Raw genomic sequence first — 26,002 nt, 5'->3', positions numbered from 1 at the left:
AGGCAATACAATATAATTCACAATAAATTATAATGTATAACTGATATAAAAACGACAATAGCCATAAAAATATCGAATAAGCGTATAAAAATTATAAATTTCTTATACTTTAGGATATCATTTGGGAACAATAAAACGTTCTTAAAGCGAAAGAAGGTTTATAAAATATTAAAGCAACTGGCAGCCGTAAACATTCAACTGTTTTATTATTTTTTTGTTTTATCCTTTTTCCGTTGGGAACAAAAGTGTGTCTATCTATGTAAGGTTCGGAAATAAAACAATATCCTCGATTAAAAAACTACTCAGGAGTCTAGAAAAGGTCAGAATAGAAAGTTAATCCATTTTAGAGAAAAAATATAGTTAAAAGTTCCGGCCGTACTCATAAATATTTACGAGAAAGTAATTTTTTTACTGTTTCATCCGTTTTTTCCTCTGTTTATTTTACTTAGTTTTTTGAACACTATTTACGTCCATATAAGGTTTTACTTAATATTACCTATGTTAAATTATTTATAGTGCATTAAAGTAACACAATACGCCTTCTCGTGAAAATAAACACGATCCATGTAAAAATCTATCAAATAAACGGCCAAACTCTGCTTCATTTGAGCCAAGTAATCGATTACACTTCTGCAATAAATACCCAACGTTTCTAATACCTTTTTAATGAACTGTTTTCCTTTTTCTGTAAATCTCTCTCGGAAAATGTTATTCGTGTCGAAATACCTACGAAACGAAATTAGCTGTTTGCCAAGAGATTCTCGTTATTTGTCAATTTCTTTCCCATATCGATATTTTGTTACTTGAGCATATTAAAGATTCGCGTATCAAATAAATATAATCGAAAACATTTTACGTTTTTTCTAAATGCTGACGGAATAAAAATAACATTCAGTAATTGGAGTGTGCTTTAATTCGCTTCGGCAAAATTTAAAAATACTCTCTTCAGAATTGTGAATAATGATGTTAATTTTGTTTCTTAACCAAAAGAAGATATCCTTAAAACTCGTTGTTGCCACATTATAGACAAATTAGTTTTACTTCAATATGTAAATGCTGGTTAGTGGAGATTTTGTTATTAAGCATTTCTTATGTATTTGACCATTAATTGTGAAAATTAAGAAGCGTATGCGATGTCGATATAATTTAACACAAAAATAAAAATAGAATATAGAAAATAATGTATATGTTAAGGTACATAAAAGATTTGATGAATACTAAGTAATTTAGTAGGTGTTTAAATATCTTTATTCAAGGTAACTCACTCGTCATTCAAGGTAAAAAAAGTAATTCACTATATCATAACATATGCTTTTTATCAATATTTATTTCAGTTATTTTTACTCGATAAACATAGTTATTTAAAAGCCAATAGTTATTTAATATTTGTAACATAGTTTACCTCATATATATTTCGTGACAATTATTATTCATTATATATAATAATATATATATATTATTATTGCACTTATTATATATTGTGCTCTGAATTAATTATAATTTTGAAAATCTTATTTATAGTACTGTTGTCATAATTATACAGCAGTGAGCATTCAACTGTTTTTTTTATTTTTTGTTTAATCCTCTTTCCGTTGGGAACAAAAGTGCGTTTATCTATGTAAGGTTCTGAAATAAAAGAATATCTTCGATTAAAAAACTACTCAGGGGTCACGAAAAGGTCAAAATAGAAATTTAATCCGTTTTAGAGAACAATATAGTATGGGTTTATGAGATCCCATTTATGAGATTTTATTATGAAGCATTTCTTATATATTTGACGATGCATTGTGAAGAGCGTGTGCGACGTCGATATAACGTAAACACAAAAAAATAAGAATATAATGTTTATATTAATTTACTCAAATGAGTTTATAAAAATTAAATTATTTAGTAAGCGTTTTTATATTTTTATACACTTCAATTCAAGTGTAACATGCTTCTTTTGAAAATCTAAAGTACCACAGTGAATAATATAAAATTTCGAACCATTCCAATTTTTTACAGCTCATTCGTGTCTTTCCCTAGCCATGTAAAATTTTGCAGTATTTGGCAACGCTGTGCAATCTTTGGTTTCTTTTAAGTACTACTTTCATTGGTCCTACGATGTGATGCGTGCTGTGATAAGCTACTCTTTTCTAGTTGTTGCTCGTTGCTTGATTAATCAGTTATAAGCAGTGATATGTGTTATCACAAACTCTGTAATTTTACGTAACTCTTTCACAACCTTCAGTATCCATTGGGATCCAATTATGTTCTCATAGAACTTGTAAATCCTTTCGAAATTTTTAAATTATAAATTCTGATACATAGTGTTTCGTGTTATATTACTTTTGCAAAAGAAAACCGAAGAGTTAAAATACGGTTAGTTGGTGGACACCTAGTCCAAATATTATCACGAGATTTTCATTGGCAGAAGAATAAATCAGCAAATTAACAGCTTTTACGTGCTTACGCGGAATCAGAGAATAATATTTATTATTTCTTTGTGGACGACTTCTAAGCATATTACAGCAATTCAGAATACAACAAGAAGATTAAAACAAAAATGAATTCAGTGCAAAAGAAAAGGATGTTCATGACAATTTTATTGATAATTACCCACTGAAATATTTAAGAAATAAGTAAGTTCTTCGTGATTGATTGAATATTCAGTTACTTTAAAAACTAAGTGATTCTGTTAATAACCATTAAATATTAACACTATTTATCAATGCCTTAATAGCAGAAGATATATTTACATAAAATTTGGGACTAATGAATGTAATGAACGCCTTAGAAGACAAAATGCTGACAGATTGTATTCTAAACACAACAGGTCTTAGATTTTTATCGAAAATAAATTTAAAATGACATATTATAACATACTTTCCAATATAATAATTCAATTCATATAACAAGATTTTTGTGATTTCCTCTACATTTATAAACTTTCCTGCTATTAATCTCTTCACGTTATGCATAATGCACTTTCAACTTGTTGTTTTTTTTACAATTAAATATAATGGCTTTTCAGTGTCAAACAATAGAAATATCTTAAGATGCCAAGAAGTTTATAAAATATTAAATCCTCTTCCTAACACAACCGACTTGTCGTAAATATTCATGCGCCAGACTTTATTTAATCCGTTTTTAACGGAAATAAAAGAGGGCGTCCTTTATACCGCTTGAAAATACGAGAGCACATTTCATTAAAATTGCTGTGAAAAGAATGTTCATATTTCAATGCACCCAACTATCTATGAATATAAATTTACATCTATGCTATTTTGCAATTTCAGGCATGTTAATAATCTGATAATTTGTTAAAAAAATTCGATTTTGATGTAGAACTTTTACTATAGGTAAATAATAAATAAACTATATATAAATGATATAGCTGTGAGAGCTACAACATATATTACTTATTACAATATAATGTTCCAACGACATCGAATAATATAACACAGCTATGCACCGATGTAGTTCTTACACGTAAAAAACAACAAATATAAGTTCACAATAAAAAAATTGCTTATAAATTGGAAAAATACTCTTATATTACTTTACCAAACAATTTTAAATTCCTTTGTTTATTTTGCTTTCTCATGTTAGAAGTTTCTTCTAAATTTTTCAGCAGCATAAATAGTTTACTAGGCCTTATGTGTTGCTTATCTTTAGAAGAATAGTTGATAATAATTATTCTCGCATCAAAAGAAGTTTGCCATGTTTCAAGAAGCCATGTTCTAGTGAGTAATTGTTATTTAATAATGTAGGAACCTTAGTTGCATGTTATATCTTTAGATAACTTTATCTTTTCATCAAATAGTTACAAAGTATATTGCGATTTATCAATGAGTTTTCAGCATCATGAGCCATAAAATCGGTGCTAGCCTTCAAGAGCTTATTAAAACAGCTGCTGATTAAATGGTTTCTAGTTAACAATATTCGTCTTATTACTATACGTGATGTGGGGTACTCGTAAATTCCTGATGACACTTCGGTCGGCTGCAACATTACTATGTGATGAAGTGCAAAACATTTACATATGTAGTAAATTGTCTTTTTAACTAGCTAACTCTTCCATAGTTCTTTACGTTGAAGTATTAGATCATATAGATGTATATAAGATAATTCAAAATTGATTCATATTAAAAATCATGAAACTTTTGAAGTCGTGATTAAATTTAAGCATACTTTTGCAAGCAATTTTAAGCAAAAATACCAAGTGGTAACACTATTAGAAATTCAGATGTATAGCTAGAGATATAGACTGACTTTGTCTGAAGGGCTACTACAAATAGCCACATTGTTGTTTAGATCGTTAAAATAACTTACGGCAACTAATTTTTACTTTTGAACATTCTATTTTTTTGTGGACAACTTTTCTGTTTATTTTTAACTTTTGATTGGTTCAATTTGCTGTAATAGATGGCATATAAGTGTCATGAGCGTCCAAAATAATAATTAATTATGATCTAAATATTTTTTACTTATACTTACATGGCTTCAATTCCCCACACTCTCACCTTTTTTCCAATTTTAGAGAAATGCATATTAAACAAAATTAATTAATGTAGTATTATGTAATGGCATCAGCGTACAACAAAACTTTAAACCCAATGAAATATATACGGCCATTTCAGGTTTACATTGTGTGTAGTTTTTGTAATGACGAGGGTTTGACCTAGAAAAGCTTTAGTAAAACTTAAGTCGGACTTTTCTACGCTGAATGAAAATCAAAGCGCCCCTTTTTTACTTGAGGGTTGTAAATTGGTTTTTCCCGCAAAAAGTAATTCTCGGAGTTATTGAATAGGGAGAAACGTTAGTTGAATATATTTGCGCCGGGCTTAGTGTTAAGAAGAATATTGGACAATTAAACTAATGAAAGAAGAGGAAAAAGTTAATAGCTTACTAACAAAAACCAAACAATTATCTGAGGGAAGGAATATTTAATTATATTCATTAGAGCACTCAGCATATACTATGTGGTTTAAATATTTTATAGGGATTTTCAACAACGCTCTACTATTCGAGTAACTCAAGATGTTCTAAAGGTAAACAAATAAACTGTATTGATTTTTAACGATGACATGCGGGTAGTTTTATAAATCAATTACTTCAAATCTAATTATATTCATTAAGGCACTCAGCATAAAGTACGGGGATTTAATATTTTAATGTGACTTTAAACATCGGTCTACTATTTGGATTACGGAAGATGTTCTTGATATCAACAAATATACTGTGTTGAATATTAACAATGGTATGAGGGCAGCTTTATAAATCAACGGTTTTTGACTGAAATAATTTCAGGATTTTTCTTTTCAGCATAGTCTTGTTTTAACTTAATAAACTTGTTCCAACGTTTTTCTAATTATTTATTCGGTCCAAATAATAGGTTTTCTCAAGGTCATTGAAATAGATTTTTATTTCAATGGTAGCTTCTCTATTTGTCTAAAGTTTTGGAAACAAGAATAATCGCAGGTGGCTTCATTTATACATTTCTGTCAGGGTGACTACATACGTCTCATATCATTGATTGCTGTCTTGATTGAACAGCACATTTTCTTCAGCCAACATGGTCATTCTTGCTTCAAACCAATATCAGATTTGACCAAAAGCTCTGAATATCTTTTGTCGATGAGCGCTAGTAAAACTCATAAGTCATTTTGTTTAACTAATGGATAAGGTTTGATCATTAGTTAGTTCCGTCCTATCACTATATATAAAAGCATAACCTCAAAATTTTTCCCAATTTCTTTAACCAATCAATAGCCTGTTTAATTTTACTTGCAAATCACTATTCCATAAATAGATAGCAGGAGAAAAGAAGTTATTTTTAATAGGCCAAACTTGTGTTCTTTCAGCAGGTCCCACTCAAGTTGCACTAGGCCATCTACACTACCATCTAAAACTGGATAAAGACCCTTGTAATAGAGATTATTTACAATTTGTTAACCATTTGCTATAGCGTCTTTGGCAAGGTCATCAGCCAGTTCGTTCCCAGGTATGCCTTTGTGGATGGGGATCTAGACGAATATGATGTTGTTCCGGCGAGATATAATCTGACCGTACAATTCAAGGTTCTCCACCACTAGTGGATATGAGGAAATGACTTGGAGCGGGTTTCACGAGTCAGAGCATATTAGCCATGTTTCAGCATGGTTACTAAGTGATATCTTAATGTTTAGGGCGTGGGTTATTGGGCTAGTTTCAGCTGTAAGTACAATGGAAATAGAAGATAGTCTATACAGTTTATTGTGATAGCCATGGTGTATTGGAGCACCTACTCCTATAGAGGATTTAGAGCCATGTGCTTAAACCACCTCACAATTTCGGTACTCTGACAAGATTTCGGTTTTAATTTTTTTAATATTATTTCATTAATATAGCATCAATACGTATTGTAGGTATATTTGTGAATTTACTTCTTCAACAATAATATTAATATTTTGATATTAAATTCACTAAATTTCTTAAAATTCGAACAGGCTTAGAGGGCAGATGATTCTTCTTATTTTCAAAAATATATTAATTATATTAACCCTATGGCGATATAATAGCATATTAATGTACCCTTCGATAAATCGAGCATATTAATTTGTTATTGCTATATATATACAATGTTTTAACTTCCTATTAACCTTCCTGCTGCCCTTTTTTTGTCTTCTTTTATGTTTAATAGTCTTTGGAGCCATGTTTTTTATAGTTCCAACAAATCATATCAAGGAATTAAGTAATGGTAATAGAAAAACTTAAATTTGTTAATGTTAAACTAAACGTAGCGTATTAATATATAGATAAGTAACATCTTCATTTGAGTATTACGTGAATTCTGTTGGTAGTAAAGGTTTTATCTTTTCCTTTTTATAACACACTTTTCTGAAGTGCAGATGAAAAGTCTTACCCATTTCAATTTTCATAATGTTTTATTAGGAATGTATTAAAATTATAACAACTAAAAATTTATTCTAGGTGTTATATTTATACTATTTAGTGGCGCTTGCACCGCTTATGTTTTTACCGTTACCGTTTTCTTTTATTATTAAAAACGGAAATACCCAAGCATCATGTACATGAAGTTTTTTCCTTTCTTATATAATAGAAAAATATGTGCCGTTATAAATAAAGTTGTATAGTTTTATTAGTTATATTTATATGAACCGGGAAACATTGGCAGTGATTGAGAGAAGAACTATCTTTTTTAATGAAATTTTATCCAGTCAATTTGATCAACTAGTCTTGATTTTATCGTCGTTTTACCAAGTAACTACTTTCAAATTATTTGTATTGAATATGCAAGTACACAAATTACTTATTATTATTACTGTTACAATGCCACTTCATTATATTTTTATATTGAGAATTTTTCTGCTGTGTTTGGATAAAATTGATATGAAAAATATATTCCTTATTATAGGGATTAACCACAAAATTATTTAGTCCCGTTAAGATACTGCATCGCTGAATAAAAATAAATTATGTAGATGGTGAATTATTTATAACAAGGAAGAACATTTTTAGCATATTATTGTGCCGATAGAGACGATGTTTTTACAAGGGCGAAAAAATATACGAGAAATTGCCCAAGAAATTTAATTTAACGGAACTGATGTAAAAGCAAGCACCAATAAAGGGAACATAATACACCTTATTAAAGCAGTAATTTTATTTTCCATTTATGCCGCTATGTTCGGCTACTAAAAACCTTTTTATGTCGCCGGTATCCATCTGGGGTAAAATATATGTACATTTAAAAATGGCAGTTATCTTTGTCAAAGCAATAATTTTAAATTGATAGAAAATAAGATAGAAATAAATTTGCCGTTATTTTATGATTACGTACACAATATATAATAATACAAATGTTTTAAATGCAGTAAAGTTTAGATTTTGGGTCGATTAATATCTATGCATGCAACAGACCAATCATGCAACGACTGCGATTAAGCAACAGTTAAAACTTTGAATTAAGGGGGTATTCTAAAGTCAATATATGATTTTTTCCATAATTTCAGTGCTTAAAAATTTAAGTTATTTTCAGATATATGGAATTTAAAAACGAAACTTTAAAGGCATTTTTCGCGAAATTGCTTTTCCAAAACGGCTGACATAATATTTCAAGTTCTAATGAACTAATTTACATGAAATCGGTTGTATTTTTGTTTTAGTTTTTGAAAAGTCTTGAAAATATTTTTAAAAATCAAAATTTTCAAATTTCTAATTTCTACATATTATTTTATACGTTGTTTTAATAATAAACTCAATTAAATTTACTCATATTTTGAAAAAAAAAATGTTTTAATAGATCATCCATCGGTAGCCAACAGAATCTGAGTTTGACATTATTTTGACAACTATATAGTACTTAGATATAAACTGTATTTTCTTTTTTAAATATCTGGCGTAATCCTAAAACCGACGTTTCTTGAGTAAGTAGAATTAAGACTTAATAGTGCTAGCAGATATTATCACAGGAGCTGTCAGTAGGATTCAAGGGAAATTGTTTTGTTCTGAATTCCTCTAATTGACTATAATCCCCTACTTTTGAGAAAAAGAAACATGATGCAAAGACAGGTCCTACTATAGTATTAACAAAATATATTATGTAAAGAAAAAATATTTCTGCTTAAGGGCTGTTAGTAGTTGGTTAGTTTAGGTACAAGTTTCATTATATTTCGTAACACAGCAGTAATCAAATATTGCAGGTAATAAATACATTAGGTTGTGCAACAAGAGTTAAAATGAATGTTGTAAAGAACATTAGTAACTAATAAAAACAATAAAAATAAATAGATAAAATAGTTTAGAGGATGTTAAATCCTTTAATCTCAATGTAAAATAAAAGGCAGAGAAGAAAGTATATATTAACGATATCATAGAAGGCAAATTAAAGATTAGATATTAATAAAACTTTTACCTTTTAAAACTTTTTTTAATAAACCATTTTAATGGTGAGATATGGCATAAAGTAATGCAATATAACATGATAGGTTAAAATGAATACACTTTTTTACAGGAAAAAAATATGAAAGCTATCCTTTTAAAGATTGAATAGTGGAATGAAGAAGTAATGAACGATGCAATTTCATTTAAAAATTATTATTTTATCAAATAAATCGGGCTTTTATTCAATTTGTTGTTTTTTAATATATATTTTAGGTGAAAAATATTTATGAAAGATAAATATTATACTAATGTAGTAATGAAGATGTGTAGAAAAAATGAAACTAACTACATAATTTGCCTAAGTGAAACGCATGGGACAATTATGAATTATTATCAGTAATTTGCTAAATGTTCAACCGCTGATAAATATTAAAATGTTTAAAGATAAATACGATAAAATATGTAAAAATATGACAATTTATTATTTGAACCTATTATGAATTATATTAGTTATTTACTTAAATCAATAGTTTATTTAATGATTAAAAATAGATTACATTAATATAATTTTTATATTGTAAAAATAATAATAAATTTCCTAATTGTGCCCGCTATGGTTGAAATCAATATACAAATATGAATTACATCGTTTATTATTCCATGTTTATGCTCCATGTTTTGATTTCTTTTTAAAAACTATTTGCATAGTATAGTAAGATGCCTAAGATGAAGATTTGCTTCAACGCTGTTGCTATTAAGAATGGCTATTTATTTGTAATTTGGCCTCTGAAATGTACATGTAATTATATCTTAATATAATGATAAAAACTAAAAAGAAACCATTCAATTCATTCAATTGGAGCTAGCAGTTGGTTATGAATGTTAAAGAAAATGTATATTCAATTTTCTAATACTTTATTTTTTAACACAAGTTAATAAAATAATAAATAAGAATACGATTTTAAATGTATTATTGAAACAACTATAAAATATGGAGCATTATGTTAGCATATACAGTGAGCTGTACTATTTTCTATTCAAAATTATTCCTAGAAAATTGGATATCAATTTTGATCCAATCGGTTTACTAATGGACTGTTAGCGTTAGAACAAAATGGTCCCGTAAACAAATTAATAATGCAAACTTTAATTGCAAGTCCCTTAAATAAATATGACCTCTGCGCGCACGTGTGACCTCAAGAAACTAAGATTAATGAGGGTTAATTTTCCGGTTAAACCACTTTCGCCAACACAGCCAAGCATTAGGAAATGTCTAAATAGAGGCATTGTTTTAGTACTGCATCCTATGTAGTTTATGACCTTTTTTGTCTGGTAGTAGATCATTCCAAAAAAATTAGAGCAAGTATACCGCTGGTAAACAGCACAACATATATTTAAATGAATAACATCTGATTGACTAATTAAGAATACCACAATAAAATTTATAAATACATTTGGCATATCAATTAAGCCGAATAAATTTGCATTTTACCCATGGTGATAATTGAATTAGTATTGTTTATAAAATAAGTGACTAAATTAGCACGTTAATTGGTAATGGGATTTTAGTATTTGTTTCAAAATATTAACACCTGGTTAAAATGTTGATTGAAATATTAATTTTCAACAACTATCCGTAGTCTATAGAGTAGGAATTCAGATCTCTGATTATTCTTCATTAAGATAGCTTAATTAATATATATTAGTTCTGAACCGTTTATGGATTTTAACCAAGCAACTTTTAACTGGTATGAAAACAATTTTATTTAATCATAAACTAATCATAACAATACTGGTACTACAATTTCAGAATGCCCAAATTGCTACTGCTGCTGAACTGCAGTCTTTTGTCGCTGTAGACTAGATTAAAAGATGTTCCATCATTTTAAGGCTTTTCTTATTGGATGTTTTCAAATTCCAATAACTCACTGCTATATGTGCTTCGAGCGGCTTTAGTCCCTCTTTAGAAAACTTCAATCAAGTATATGTAAACTGTTATGGTCCAGTGAGAAATACACAGATTAAATAAAGGTTTTCAAACTTTATTTTGAGATATCCCAATTCCAATATTTGTGATTCTAGGTAATTGGAATTATTCCAATCTACCCATTGATATTATAGATTAAATTGCCATGCTTTTGCCCGAACTCCAGTTCTTACTTCATCATCTAATCAACGCAGGTATTTTTGTGAATATTTACATCTTTTGTACATTTCTATACACTCATTTCTTACTTGAATCGTTGAATCATTGACATCTTTCGTAAATAATAAAGTATTAAATTATTCCCAATAATAAACATACATTTAGAAATTAATTCCAATATTATTAAAGTTTAGAAAAATTATTATCCTTGTAACAACAGTATTATCGGCACAGTTGCCATAGATTAGTGTCATCCATTATTAGGGTATGAAGGGTCAATGGTCTTTCTATTATATGCCCAACACTTGTTTCTAATATGACTTATACAAATAACAACTAGTGTGATTTTAAATATAATTCAATGTATTTTTTGTATTTTCTCGTAATTATTGGCGAGACTTGAATCTATATGATTCTGAAAGAAAACAAAATACCTCACAGAGAAGTAAACCCGGCTATTGTGTCCTAAGCAAGTGATATTTTCTTCCTAGGGTTCAATGACACTTTTTCAAAACAAATTTCATCTACTATTACAATTTCTTATAGATTCATCATAATAACGTTTTTGGCCAGTTGGATATAAATATATCCGATTTGTAGAAGGAATACCTACACAAATAATTTTCCACAAATTCCAAAAACCAGCATTAAAATTAGTGAGTAGAGTAGGAAGTAGTGCTGTTTTCAACATTTTGCTCCTTAAAAAAACTTCTCTCGGGAATAATTCTCAAAAACCCTTATTGGAAAATAAAATAGTTTTTAGAGCTACAAATATGTCTTTTAGTTGAGAATCCGGAAATGGACTAATGTACTAATAAGTCACTTATACTGTTTTATAAAATTCATTTACATTAAAATACGCAGATATTTTTCATAGTTCATGTTATATAATGTTAGGAATATATCTGAATCTTTTTAGAAAATTCTTGAGCTCAAACAATTTTTCACATGAAATTTATTTAGGATAATGCTGTGTTAATATATGAAGATAAGTTTTAGTCTCTTTCGACAGAAATTTATTACTGGTAGTAAAATACACACGATGCAATTTTCTAAAACTCGGCATCCATGTCGACACTGTCTAATGTTAGAATGAGTTGGAGAAAGTGGTTTTACCAGAAAATTAACCCTCATTACTCTTTGTTTCTTGAGGTCACACGTGCTAAGGCCATATTTATTTAAGAACCTACCAATTAAAGTTTGTATTATTTACTTGTTTACTATCCTAATTGTTGTATATATGTATCCTAATAGCTGTCCTATAATTATGATGTTTTCATTTTGTGAAACATATATTCTCATATAAATTTTGATTTGCATAATAACGTACATTTTTTATGATAAAATCAAGAAGTATAGAAGTACAAGGTATAAGTGAAACTGACAAAGTTAGCACCACATTACAGTGTCCATATTTACCACGCTCAGAACTAACATATATTAAAACTGTTATATATAATAATAATAGTTCTTTATGTAATGATTTAGCTTCAATACCCATGCCTGTAATAATATTTTACTTTTTGGTTGTTATGAATATACTACAAAATTTATGTTTTTACTAACTAATTATTTCTCGTAAGTTTTATTGCAGTTTCAATCTGTACGATTTGTTTAAATAAGGTTTAACCATACATAGCCGTAGCAATACTTCTAAAGTAATAAGAAACAAGCACAAATATAATAATAGGATAGAGATGTCTTTCTGTTGTTTCTGTTATAGCTTTGCCGACCCAGAAAGAACTCGAGAAATATATATTCAACAATATGTTTTTAGGATCTGATTCCTTGTCAAGAATGTGTGAGACATGATTGCATATAACAGTTTAAATTAAAGTGAGATCAGAGCCCGTGTCTTCGAGGACATGTGCACCCCCCTCCCCCCTTTATTGGATATAAAAGCGTTGGGAACTATCGACCGAAAACGACTATCGACTGTTTAGTAATTGACTACTTCTACTGTTTTTACTTTTACTTTTTACTGACTGTTTCGGTCGCTATTTATGATTCGACTGACTTTACTACTTTTTACCAGTGACTGTTTTAGTCGACTGTTCTCAGTCGTTATTTTCAGTCGTGTGCTTTTAGTTACTATTTTTTGATCTACTAGTTTCATTGGACTAATTTTTAACAACGTTATAAACGTTTAACGTTATTAAACATTTTGGCAAACGTTATAAACGAAAAATCAAATTATCCGAAACATTGCGACATGCTGACGTCATAAAATTTCATGGGTTTTATTATAAAGAATACAGTATATAGTATAGCATATAGTATAGTATATAGTATAGTATATAGTGTAGTATATAATATAGTATATAGTATAGTATATAGTGTAGTATATAGTATAGTATATAGTACAGTATATATTATAGTATATAGTATAGTATATAGTATAGCATATAGTATAGTATATAGTATAGTATATAGTATAGTATATAGTATGGTATATAGTATAGTATAGAATATAGTATATAGTATAGTATATAGTATAGTATATAGTATGGTATATAGTATGGTATATATTATGGTATATAGTATGGTATATAGTATAGTATATAGTATGGTATATAGTATTGTATATAGTATAGTATATAGTATGGTATATAGTATGGTATATAGTATAGTATATAGTAGGGTATACAATATTGTATATAGTATAGTATATAGTATGGTATATAGTATGGTATATAGTATAGTATATAGTATGGTATATAGTATTGTATATAGTATAGTATATAGTATATTATATAGTATAGTATATAGTTTGGTATATAGTATAGTATAGAGTATAGTATATAGTATAGTATATACTATAGTATATAGTATAGAATATAGTATTATAGTATTATAGAATATAGTACTAGTAACTTAAGGATTAAAGAAAAAAGGGCCAATGCATTAATAATTGAGGGATTGCCTGCTATTGTAAATCACAACAGGGTTCAGTTAAAGCAAGGGCGAGAATTCAAATACTTCAGAGCAGTAGTAGATTGGAAGTAACATACACTACTGCAGCAACACGCCGATTGTCTAAGCTGCAGGAGCTTTTATTTCTCTAAGATAATGTTTTGTGGACGTAATATTGGAATAAGGGTTAAAATACAGCTCTTCTGAATCCTTGTTTGTCAGTTCCTCCATATTGCTGCAAGATTTTAACCTCTTGAATGCAATTTGTAAATTTCAAGTATCTTAGTAGTAAGTATAACTAAACATAAAAAAGGTAAAATAGTAATATGATTTATAGGAAAACGCGACTTCAATAACGTATAATGCTATTTAAATCTGAAAGCGATAAGTTTGCAATATGTTTCTTCGGGAACCGTTAAAATATCTTTATATAATTTGCCGATGGGTAGAATTCGGAGCCCCTCGAATTGGCAGATGTTCATTGGCGGTCGGAAAGATTAGGCCTGGCTGACTGGCCAGCTAGGAGCCCTAATAGCCTCAATTATCGCCTGGGGTAAATTTTCGACAGCTCTTAATGGGTCGGCAATTAACCGATCGATTTCGATGTGGATAAAAAAGGATCGACGCAAAACAAGTTATTAAAATTTCTGCATCGAATGGCGTTTAATATGGAAATGAACGTCATGCGTGGCGAACAATACCTGTAGTCAGTTAGAATCGAATTGGTTCTTGTATTCGTACGCATAATTATTGTATTAGTTTTGCATTAGGGTCCTTGCGTTATTATGACTTGTGCAGATAACGCTGTAACTCTGACTTTTAAAAAAATTATAAAATATTTGAATAAATTAAATTTTTTATTTTGATTGAATCGTGAACAAGTGTTAGACTGGAAATTAATAGCTTAGTTATTGACTTGAATAACGACTCAAAAGTTGACAGTAACTGAATAAAACTTTGCGGATGTGAGATTACGAACTAATACTGAAAAATTACCGAAACAGAGTGATGATGGTGGAAACAACTAAAAATAAGAATATAATTAATATAGGATACATGAGTATTTCGTAAAATGTATGAAGAGAGGGAATATTGACTGCAGGAATATTATGCAGAAATGGAAAATGTGAACAAGAGAGAATGCGGTGTAGTAGGAAAAAATACAATGATATCAAATTACTTATCAAGGGAACACAGAGAACGAAGATGAAAAACTGCCCATTTAGCAATTGTTAAACGGGCAGTTCTTAACTTATAATTAGGTAATTATAATAGTAATTATAATTAGTAATTATAACTTCGGTAATTACCTATTACAGTAGGATATTAATCTGACTATTCCTCTTAAAATAATGAAAAACAATGGAAGAGTTACCTTTATCACTGTCATATAAGAAGCTGATTAGATAAGTACACCTATTATAACACGAACACTAACAGGCTTAAACATTTCAAAAGGAATTAATGATCTGATGAGCCGAAAGACGTAAACTTAGATGGAGATGGCCATCTGATGAAACCTTGCTTAACAGTCACATAGCAATTAACAAATTAATTATTTTTTTGAAAGCCTCTCTGTATAGTAACGCCGAGTATTTACCCTGAAAAGCCACTAAAAATCTGTAACATCCCATAGTTCAAGTGCCTCTATTATAACGTCACATGGGAGGTGGGCCCAAATTAATTGTAAGAAAGCAATTATATTTGCGGAATATCTGGAAGAAAGATTGCACCCAAACCAAGGGGATAACGTTCTATCATGCTACAATTTTAATAACTCTTCTAAAAGAATTACAATATAGAAATTTCGGAAGAATTTAAGCAACACTTTATTTTGAAACTAGACTAGTACTAGACTATGACCTTGTTATGGAAGAGATTCTTAAAACACTCCAAAGAAATCCCTTGGTTAAATTAACAAACTAAACCAACTAAAAATGCTTGTATTCGATAGCTATGTACCAGATGCATGGAAAACTACTGAAGTCACAATGTTATTAAAACCTAGTAAAAATCTACGGGATGCCAACCTATTCTTTTTTTACCAGTTATGGCATAAATTCTTTGAGGAATTGATTGTAAAAATCCTAAAATCTATTCTCGAGCTAAGAAACCTGATACCATCTCAACAGTTTGGTATCAGGAAAAGCATGACATGAAGGCCTTTTATTTATATTTAAGTCATTTATGCTAAAGAATCTATACCTGCTATTAAAATCGTATTTAATTAATCCATATCTCCAGTCATCCATCCATATTAATCCTGACTGTTAAACGTAAAGGAACACATGATCTCTCTCAAGGAAGTGTGCTGTAACCAATGTTTTACCTCCTTTATATCATTGGTATACCCACAACTTTATATAGCACAACTGCTATATTGGCTAGTGATACGGCTATATTAGCAGTAGCTGTAGAGAGCTTAACCCTAAAATTATAATCTTCTCTTAAAAGAGTTATCTAGATCTATTATATCTAAAGCTATCTAGACTAACAAAATGGCGAATCAAAAGAATAACGTCACAGCGCGTCTTTGTTAACAGCATGGAAATTCCTTGCAAAAGCAATTTGGTGCATATACCAATATATCAAAATATCTTGGCCAGTCCCTGGATACAAAGATCAGATGAAAGGATCATAGAAAAAAAGAACGCGATGAAATCAACAAGTTCAGCAAAAAATATAATCTGCTTGGTCGTGTTTATGTGTAATTGCGTGATGAACATGTAATTATTTATATTTATTTACAAGTCAATTTGTATATCAGGTTGGAGTTTACACACCTAAACTTAAAGATTGATTATATAACTTTACATTAACACGTATTAGCTCATTTTAACGATTTTGTCATGAGAAATTTTAAAATGGAAGAAAAATCACAAATTTATGAAAATATATCTCACTAGTTATATCGATATTTTTCTATAGTCAATTCAAAATAGCAGTGACATGGGAAACGTCGCAATGTTGCCGCAGCTACTCTGAGTTTTAGCACATTTAGGCTCTGATATATAAAAATTTTTTAATATAAATAAAATAATTGATTAAATATTTTATTAAATGTAATTTATTTTAACATTATAGTACATCAAGTGCATTTATTATCGAAGAACTTAAAATTACAATTAATTTTTTAAGAGTTGTTTTATTATATATAGGGTTCTAGACGCGTTTTTGTATGTAATGGTATCCCCTGAAGGCCTATTCGACTTAATTAACAATTGTATATCTGAGTAATGTATTTTACCTTCATTAGGAGCAGATTTGTGTTTTAGGGTTTGTTCTTATTTCTTTCGATGCAATGTATACTTGTAAAGTCATTATGATATTACTATGTTTCTCTTTAGTTTGTCCTGTTACTATCTGTATAAATCTTTCTTGATAAAACTGCATTTAGTCACTGCATTCTCCTTAATGCATTTGCCATATCTGCAAAACAGTTAGTTTTATTTCTCTACTCATATACGTTAACCAAACGTTCATGTATATTCTGAACAATAACACGTATGCTTATAAAGCTTTCACACTTTATAATGCAATTCCCTACAATTAAAGTATTTTAATTGTATACTGACCTTTAGTGGTTTCTTCTTTCAGTACTCTGTTTTGGTAATCGTCAGCATTGAATCATAAACCAACATTCACAATGTTTTATTCAATCACAGTATCAACCCAAATGGATTAAAAAGGCAGTGATAGGAAGCAGTGATACGAAGGGAACATTCAGTAATCTGATCTACTATGTATCTTTTCTCAGGCTTATTTCAAAAAAAGTAAATTGCATAAAATGCAATTAAATATTTCATTTATATTTACTGAGTAATAATTTGAAATTGTTCATTCTTTAACATGATTTCCTCGAAACTTATTTTATATACTTTAAGCCAATACTTAATTGCAGCCTTTGTTGATGAATTAGTTAGGATTTTCTCCATCAGTGTACTATATATATGGTAGATAGAGGGCATTGTACATAACAATAACTGATGGTTCCTCCAAGTTCTTTAAAAGTTGATTTTCAAACTACTGCAAAGACAAGTTTTGGTTCATTTCTTCATGGTAGTTATCCTTCGGCTTAGAGAAACACTAATTCTGCACCAGGAATAAAACCATCCCTGTTTCTAGATGAAGAAGTATATGTCTGCAATAAATAAATGTTATGACTAACAAAACCTAATCGATAGTTATTCCAACGCTTGCCTTTTTCTACTACACTATACTATATTTATTATCATCTTACCTGTGTACCATCTTACCCAATATACCATTTTGAAATATTCATGGCTCTTTTAAATATATAAATTGATATAATTCTTCCTTGATTTTATTATATATTTTTTAGAAATTTTATTCGTGGGTTAACTTTACACACTTAAATCCTATATTAACCAACAATGTATGAACGGATGTTCTACATCTCTCAAATAGCTGTATATCTTTTGGATCTTTGTAGATAGTTTCCAGACTAATAATTTTCTCTGAAATAATTGTATTAAATTATGTTTCGATTGAAAAAACTACTTACTGTTTTTTACATTTCGTATATTTGATCACTGAAACACCAATATTGATCTTGATTCGTCACGTTTTTCGCATAAACACGATTTCTTTTGGCGAATTTAAGGTTATATTGTTTTTTATTTTTTCAGATATTTTAGTGACCGTGTCAATACTAGTAGTGCAGCTGCAAGGCGCAAAATTATTTTCAATAAAAACCGCGGCGATTTCAAATTTATTAAAACAAAGCGTTAAAACAACGTTTGCCGGTTTATAACCCGTTATTATAATATCTTGAAGAATTTTCAGAAGTTTGGCAAACGGACAACTTTTGCAGGCTCATTCCGTTTGTTTGTACTTCTCTGACAGCATTCTATCTCTTTTTAAATAGAATAAAATGATAAGGATAATATTGTCTGAATGTAGAACGAATTTACAAATTTAAACAGACATATATTGACACTCGTGTCACTGCTATTTTGAATTAACTATACTAGTCATTATATAAGAGTTCTATGTTCTCAAATGGCCGATATTTGGCGAAAGCCAACATTTTTGAAAACATTGCGAAACCTAGCCCGGCGCTGATTGAACTAATTTCTGTTACAAAAGTTTTTCCAAAAAAAGACCTTTTTCATTTACGCCTTTCATATAGTGCACGCAAAATAAACAGGGGAGGAAAATCTATTAACTTCATTTTCTGCCATTTTTTCCCTTTAATAACAACAGTTCACAGATGTTCCACGTAATCGAACAACATTACAAGACAGCGGGAGCGGTTTGATGTTTGAAAATTGGATATGGCTGTTTTTTTGTCGGTATGCTTTACAATTCGATATTTTCGTTTATCCGATGTTTTCTGCTCTGTTTCCTTTTGTGGTCGTTCTTGCTTTTGTTGGCAAAAATCAAACGATATGTGCATTTTGTTATTTTTTATTTAACGATATATTTGGCGGTTTAAAATAGAACTGACATGTCTTAAAAAAACATTATTTTCAGCAAGAAACTCTGTCTTTATATTATAGAGAGATAAGGGTGTATAAATATATAGAGGAACAAAAATAATTATCTAAAAACTAAGACGTGATCGATCGTCCGATCAAAACTATCGAAACAGCCGATTCACGTCATCAAAATGTATGACGTCAGCACATCGTAATGTTTTTAGATTTCAAGATTAGAATACCTCTTAAATAGCGGGTTAATTACGAGCCGGTTTAGATGCCACGTCATTAAAACAGTTATATTTATCTTCAAAAATAATTTTGAAAATTACTCTTAAGGGCATATTCCAAAACAACTAACTAACTAAAGCAACTAATAAACAACAAAAACAAATATTTATATATAGATATAAATATGGAATTGGAATATGGAAAAATGAACTCTATTAAATGAGGGTAGGTAAATATTTGGATATTCTTAGATCCCTTTTTATGAAACACTTGTATTTTTTCTTGACACGTTTTTGTTAATGGTTTTTGGTTGGCGAAACTGTATATATACTATCTTTCGATGTTCTTGAGGCGACATGTATAACACATAACATACCATATTACGGGTTTCTAAAGATAATTTGTTAACAATGCTATGGGTATCATCATTGTTCGTATAACAACGTTTAAGTTCACCGTATCAAGTCACTGTTTCAAAAAAAATTAAGTCTCAATTCAAAAGAAGTTAAACTGAGTGTTTTTCTCCACCAAAAATAATATTTAATTAAATTTAACACCCGATGGTTTAACTCTTTATTTTTACATAACAAAAATTAATTCGAAATAATGAATACTGTAAATTAATAAATGTAAAATAATAGTTGGAAAAGAATAGTAATGGCATACATTTGTCGTACTAAAAGATTATTGGTGAATATACAGGTGAATGTAAGTTGTAATGCCAAGAACCACTGTACAATAATATCTAAATGGTATGGTAAAATATGACAGGGCCAAGCGAAATGAGATTCCTTATATTTTCATTTTCACCAAAATTTTAGAAATAATTTTAGATGTAATAAACAAGTTAAATATAAGTCATCCACTTAAGTTTGATATGTAGTCAATCAGATTAAATGCAATTACTCTATATAATCTTGGGTACACACAACTGGAGCAAATAAATCTAATTAGTCATGTGGACGCAGCTCGCTAAGATCTAAGTAACTTACCATACGTCTAAAGAGAGACGTCTGAATAACATTAGTAATTAATTTGTCAGAATAATTTGTCTGTCAGCCATTGACTTGGTTGGCTTAACATTATCACTGTAATCCCACACATTAGCCTAATTAAGGAAATTGCAATTTAACGGCTCCTCGTTAATGGTTTGCTTTGTAAACGAAACCTTATTTGGTTTACGGATTAGACAATAAAAACAAAAACGTTTCCAATTTCAGCTAATAATGAATCGTGCGGTATTCACGGGGCTAAAATCTTCTAAGGATTTTCTCGCCAGCTCGTCCTATATATTTGAATAAAAGTTATTCCGGTTTATGAAGATGTCGATATATGTCATAAATGTTTGCAACTTAAACACTTTATATCTAGATAGAAAAAAAGGTATATTTGAAAATCATAAATAGTAGGAATCCCGTAATCCCATACAAGCTTATCTAAATTATTTTTATATCAATTGCACTGGCATATCACCTCTGGGGGACAATGACAGCAGCTAATTCTCTCTGATATCCCCACCCTTGATAGTCTGTCCTAACTTAGGTAACCTTAACCTTTTATACTGTTATACTCTTCAGTTTCACTATATGATCTTCATCCATTTTGTTCGGGTCGACATTTTAAATATTCCATCCAAAAGTTTGAGCTCGTCGTGGAAGTTTGGGAAGAATGTCTACGTCCAATTTCTTAAGGTCCCATCCGCGAAAAAAGCTGGTATTGGCACTCGGTTAACTTCGGCAGCTTTCGTGTTCCTGTTGTTATTTTACGCGGCTAAAAGGAATCTATTCAGCTAATTAAGAATGTCGACTGCGGAGAAATATGTCGATATATTGTATAGATACTTAATTTAAGCATATTGATATTTTTTCGCGAGAGTCCTACTTTCTAGAGAAGAACTAAAGTTTTTGCAATAAAGCATTCAATAGATTTTACTTAAAAATTATTAATATTTTTATATACATAAATATATTTTAAAATATTTATCCAATAAAATAGTTACCGCGATTATAAACGTATATGGATATATCGTTGGTTTTTCGGCATTCTTGACCTGAACGCCGGAATTTTTGATATGACGGTGGAACAGGTGTGATGTCTAATAACAGCGTTTTTTTCACATCTGACTAAAACATTATATATATTCTGAATTGTGCGTTATTCTCAGTATGTAGTAATTTTGCTTACAAAGTTACAGAAACTGATTTTTTTAATTAATTTTACATTTTACAAATAGAATTGTTAGACATTTTATTGTGAAACAAGGTGACCAATACACTGAAGTACAATGCTCATGGCATATTCTTGTATATCATATATACAGCTGACGTACCGACTTCAAACACCACCATTGTGGCATTATATGTTGACGGTACGGCGGTTTTATTACCTCACGATTATCTAATATCAGACACAAGCAACCAGTTCAACAAGTGACGTTCACCCCCGTAAAACTTGTTCTTCGGTAAATATTACTAATCACGAACTCCCGTAAGCAGATAATATATTTATATTAAATTACTGAGGATGAATCTGAAACGACACTTAAATTGAAAGAAATATATACTAATAAAGCGTAAACAACTTGGGCTTAAACTGAACCAAATATATTAGCTCATAGGGTTTAACCAAATTATCTTGGAATCGAACTGCGGGGTACTACAGTAATATATGATATAGCCATCCTTAAAGATTCCAAAATAAAGTGCTATATGGCATCTTTGACACAGAATTTTGCCAGTAACAATCTAATTCAGCGCGATATCCTCCCGGAAACCATAACGAGTATGATCCAAAATGTCAGTATTCTGAATGAGTGTCAGAGCACCTGATGCAGTCGCCAATTAAATGAGCGCAATATAAGTGAAGTGCCTAGGGTAAAACCTTTTGATTGCGACCTGATTTATAGACACATAATAATTTTTAGGATCATATCAATCATATCATACTTATGGAGACACTCTTCTAAATGGTATTGTATAACATAAATCCCAGCAAATACTTAATCTATAATTTAGAAGTCTAAAGAAATGAATACTGGCAATCCACTGAACAGACATTTGGTAAAATTTCATCCTAGTGTGGTAAGGTAAATCATGATGAAATATAATGACGATGAAATATATTAGCTAAAAGCGAATCTGCAGTAGTAAATTTCCAGAGAATTATCACTCGATGTCCCTTGTGAAAGTTTTTAAATCCTATAAAGATAATATTGAAATAATAATGTTACGAGTATGTTGGTTAACATTTTAGCGTATCCAGAATTGTTTGTAACTGGTCAGATATTTATTTGATTAGATAAAATGATGAGAGATATTTAAAAATACAGGGAAGTGTTACACTAAATTATAATTGTCCGGCTCGTAACATAACACAAAGGGGAAGGGAATGTGAAATGAAGTAAATTAAAACCCACATAAGACATAAAAGGACTTAGGTAACTTATTTCTTTTATTCAATTATTAAAATAGGGTAGAAATATGATTGCAATTAAACTAGTAACTTATATTCTAGTAGTTGTTATATTAGATACACTCGGAAATAATATACACAGTGATAATGTGGTGGAAATTTTGAAAGATTAAGTTTATTTATTAATAAAATATTCAGCAAAGAGATGTAAAGAATTCGACATGTGTACGCCATGAAAGTGATACTATAAGTGCAGAAGCGTATTTAACTGACATAAACTGATGACTGACCAATGACACCTGCTCTAATTTAAAGCGATAAGATCTGATGCCAATTATAAACGAAGGACATGTTACCATGTGTTAAAGGAATAAGTCATATTTGGATTACATAGGTGATCTCAAAAAGAGCTTGAAAGAGATTGCTGAATGTAAAAGCTACTTGTATTGAAATTATTACAAAGTTAAGTAAGAATCAATAAGGACTTCCAGAAGTTTAAAAATTGTTTCCCTTTTTTTCTTTCGAACATACTAAATTAAATGTGTAAAGACAATATTAATTGACTAAAATCTGTAATACTAGGATTTAATTTGTAGCAATATTTTGGCTTACGAGTGGCGCTAATTAATCCAAAACGGTACCTTCGCAAAGGCACTCGTCCCCGGAACAATTTCAATTTGCCAGCATTGTTTCGCAAAACCATGAAAATATTCAATTAAAATATGAAATTGGAAACTTAAATGGCGCCGGTGCTCTCGCGGGAAATACGCTGTCGATGTAGCAAACAAATTTAAATGGATCGACTAGGTTTTTCACGTTACTTTTTCCGGTTGGGATGTACATGGAATAGTTAATTTTGAAGGTGATATATATGGTTAGGTTTTATTAACACAATTCTCTGGAGCTATAGACAAATATTTTCATGCATCTTATATGTTTTCCATTCGATATGGTCCGATATGTTAAATGGTTATTAAGGAGCACCATAAGATTCATTCTTAGTCGGTTATTAATCGAGTTGTGAGAAAGTTTGAAAATATTCATCTATAACCATCTTGCGTTTCCATTAAACGTGAAGCGTTTCTTAGAAACATATTTGTTCAAGTTTGGGAACTAATTTAAGTCTGAGTGCCAAATCAGAAGAATAAGAGAGAAGGCCAAACAAATGGTGCCACCTTTTTATACAGCTGCATTGTCCTGGCGAAATTTTTTTTCTCAATCACAGGCCTCTTCTTGCCTTTGTTGATATCCATCTGTTAGACTATCGTTTCGTATCTAGTGTTGGACCCAGGTCTCATCCACAGGAAAAAAACATATCGCAGAAAATAGATTGCTATTGTGTCGGTCTAACGTTTCAGATAAAAATTATCGGCATATTTGATTTTGATCTATATTCAACAAATGTCTTATTCTTTTTGTGCAAAATGTTTCGCACACATCCTTTCTCTACGACCGTATCTATTTCACTCACCTTATAAGTGAGCCTAAGCCCAACACGATATTAAGAACCTTTCGAGCTTTCCATCGACTATACCATCGAATACTCTAAGTAGTTGGGATTTTCAATCATTTATAGCGTGACTCAAGGAACATGAGTACTAAACTTTTATCAACTTAATAATATAATAAATAAATTTTCATAGGGGTTAATCGATCCAAAATGGTTAAAGGTCGAAGCTAACTTCTGGAAAATATAAATATTGTTGTTTTAATTGAGTTTTACTTCAATTCAAAATTTAAGACTCTGGATGGTGTATTCGTGGAAAAAAATGAGTTGTCATAATTGCCGTTCACAAGAGTATAGATAAAATAACGAAGTTATTCAAGAAGATCTTGTGACAACAAGGTTAGTCGAGCGATGTACGTCTGTGAGCATACAGAATTTACTAGAGCTGTAAGAGCTACTTTTATTTGTTTAAAGTTTCTTGATATGTTTGGAATATATATGGAGATTAAAACATACACAATTTAAGAAATATATAAGTAATCTCGAATGCTTAGGGTACAATAATTCTGGTAATTCGATATTTATTTTTTTTATTTTGGAGCATCTATGTTTGGAAAACCTTTCAATGATAAGTAATCTAGGCGGGATTGCCGCTACTTTTCGTTTGTGGAATTGGCCTCTGAGGATATACAATATACTATAAGATAAATATGATAATGCAGACCATTACGATGAATGGCAACATGGCTGATACTTTTTCGTGGGCTATTATTGCCAGATGAGATAATTTAACATATCTTAGCGACTTAGGACGTTAGCGACTTTAGACGCGAATTTAAAAGTCAATGCCACTTTTTATTCTGTTGATTTTATTGTGTTTTATGCTGTCCAGCCTGTGTTTTTAAGAGTTTTCTCTCTTTAGTTTAATTATATCCTATTTATTTTATCTCTACATTATTGTGTTCTAATTTATTATTAATTTTTATCTGTGCTATATTTGTTAAAATAATTTAAATTAAAGATTATAATACTTTATGTTTCAGTAACTGATGCATAGTTATAGATAATTGTTAATTGCATATTATGAGTATGCTTAAACGCTACTGAAAGAGGGTCTTGAGGGAAAGGGGGTATCTAGCGTGTTTTTCTGTGGTTTTTTTCGTTGTGCGAATTGCAAAATTAGAAGAAACGAGTGCACAACTTTGTTTATTGAATTTTTTGTGATTTTGGTTTTACCATAGTGAGACCTACTAACTTTAGCTATTAACTTTTAGATCTGGCGCTAGACGCTAAACGATATGCTCTAATTTTATTACAAGTCAATTATTATTAATATTAGGACAGAAGCTGGTACATCGCGTGTTGGTCATACCTTCGTTGTTTGAACATACTATACTTCTTCCTAGCTTGTTTATGGTTGCCATTACTTAACATGACTCTTTGTTATTATTGTCTGTTATGATTGTATGTCAGAGTTATTGACTACTACTATCTAAAGTTGTTATTAACTGGTTATTCTGTCAGCTTTCTTGACAATCATTGTCA

At 29.9% G+C, this 26,002-nt stretch overlaps 1 protein-coding gene across 1 annotated transcript in view; it reads right to left on the bottom strand.

Moving 5' to 3' along the window:
- The window catches only part of Sol1 (CUB domain-containing protein Sol1), a 1,033,997-nt gene that overhangs the window by 621,565 nt on the left and 386,430 nt on the right, over positions 1 to 26,002 (bottom strand). The window lies entirely within an intron of this gene.

This window comes from Rhynchophorus ferrugineus, unplaced genomic scaffold (assembly GCF_030347505.1).
Source record: "Rhynchophorus ferrugineus isolate W39M unplaced genomic scaffold, kcgeb_rfMv2 rfM1, whole genome shotgun sequence".
Lineage (NCBI taxonomy): Eukaryota > Metazoa > Arthropoda > Insecta > Coleoptera > Curculionidae > Rhynchophorus > Rhynchophorus ferrugineus.
Note: the sequence above shows the minus strand (reverse complement) of the source record. Positions and strands in the feature narration are given on the sequence as shown.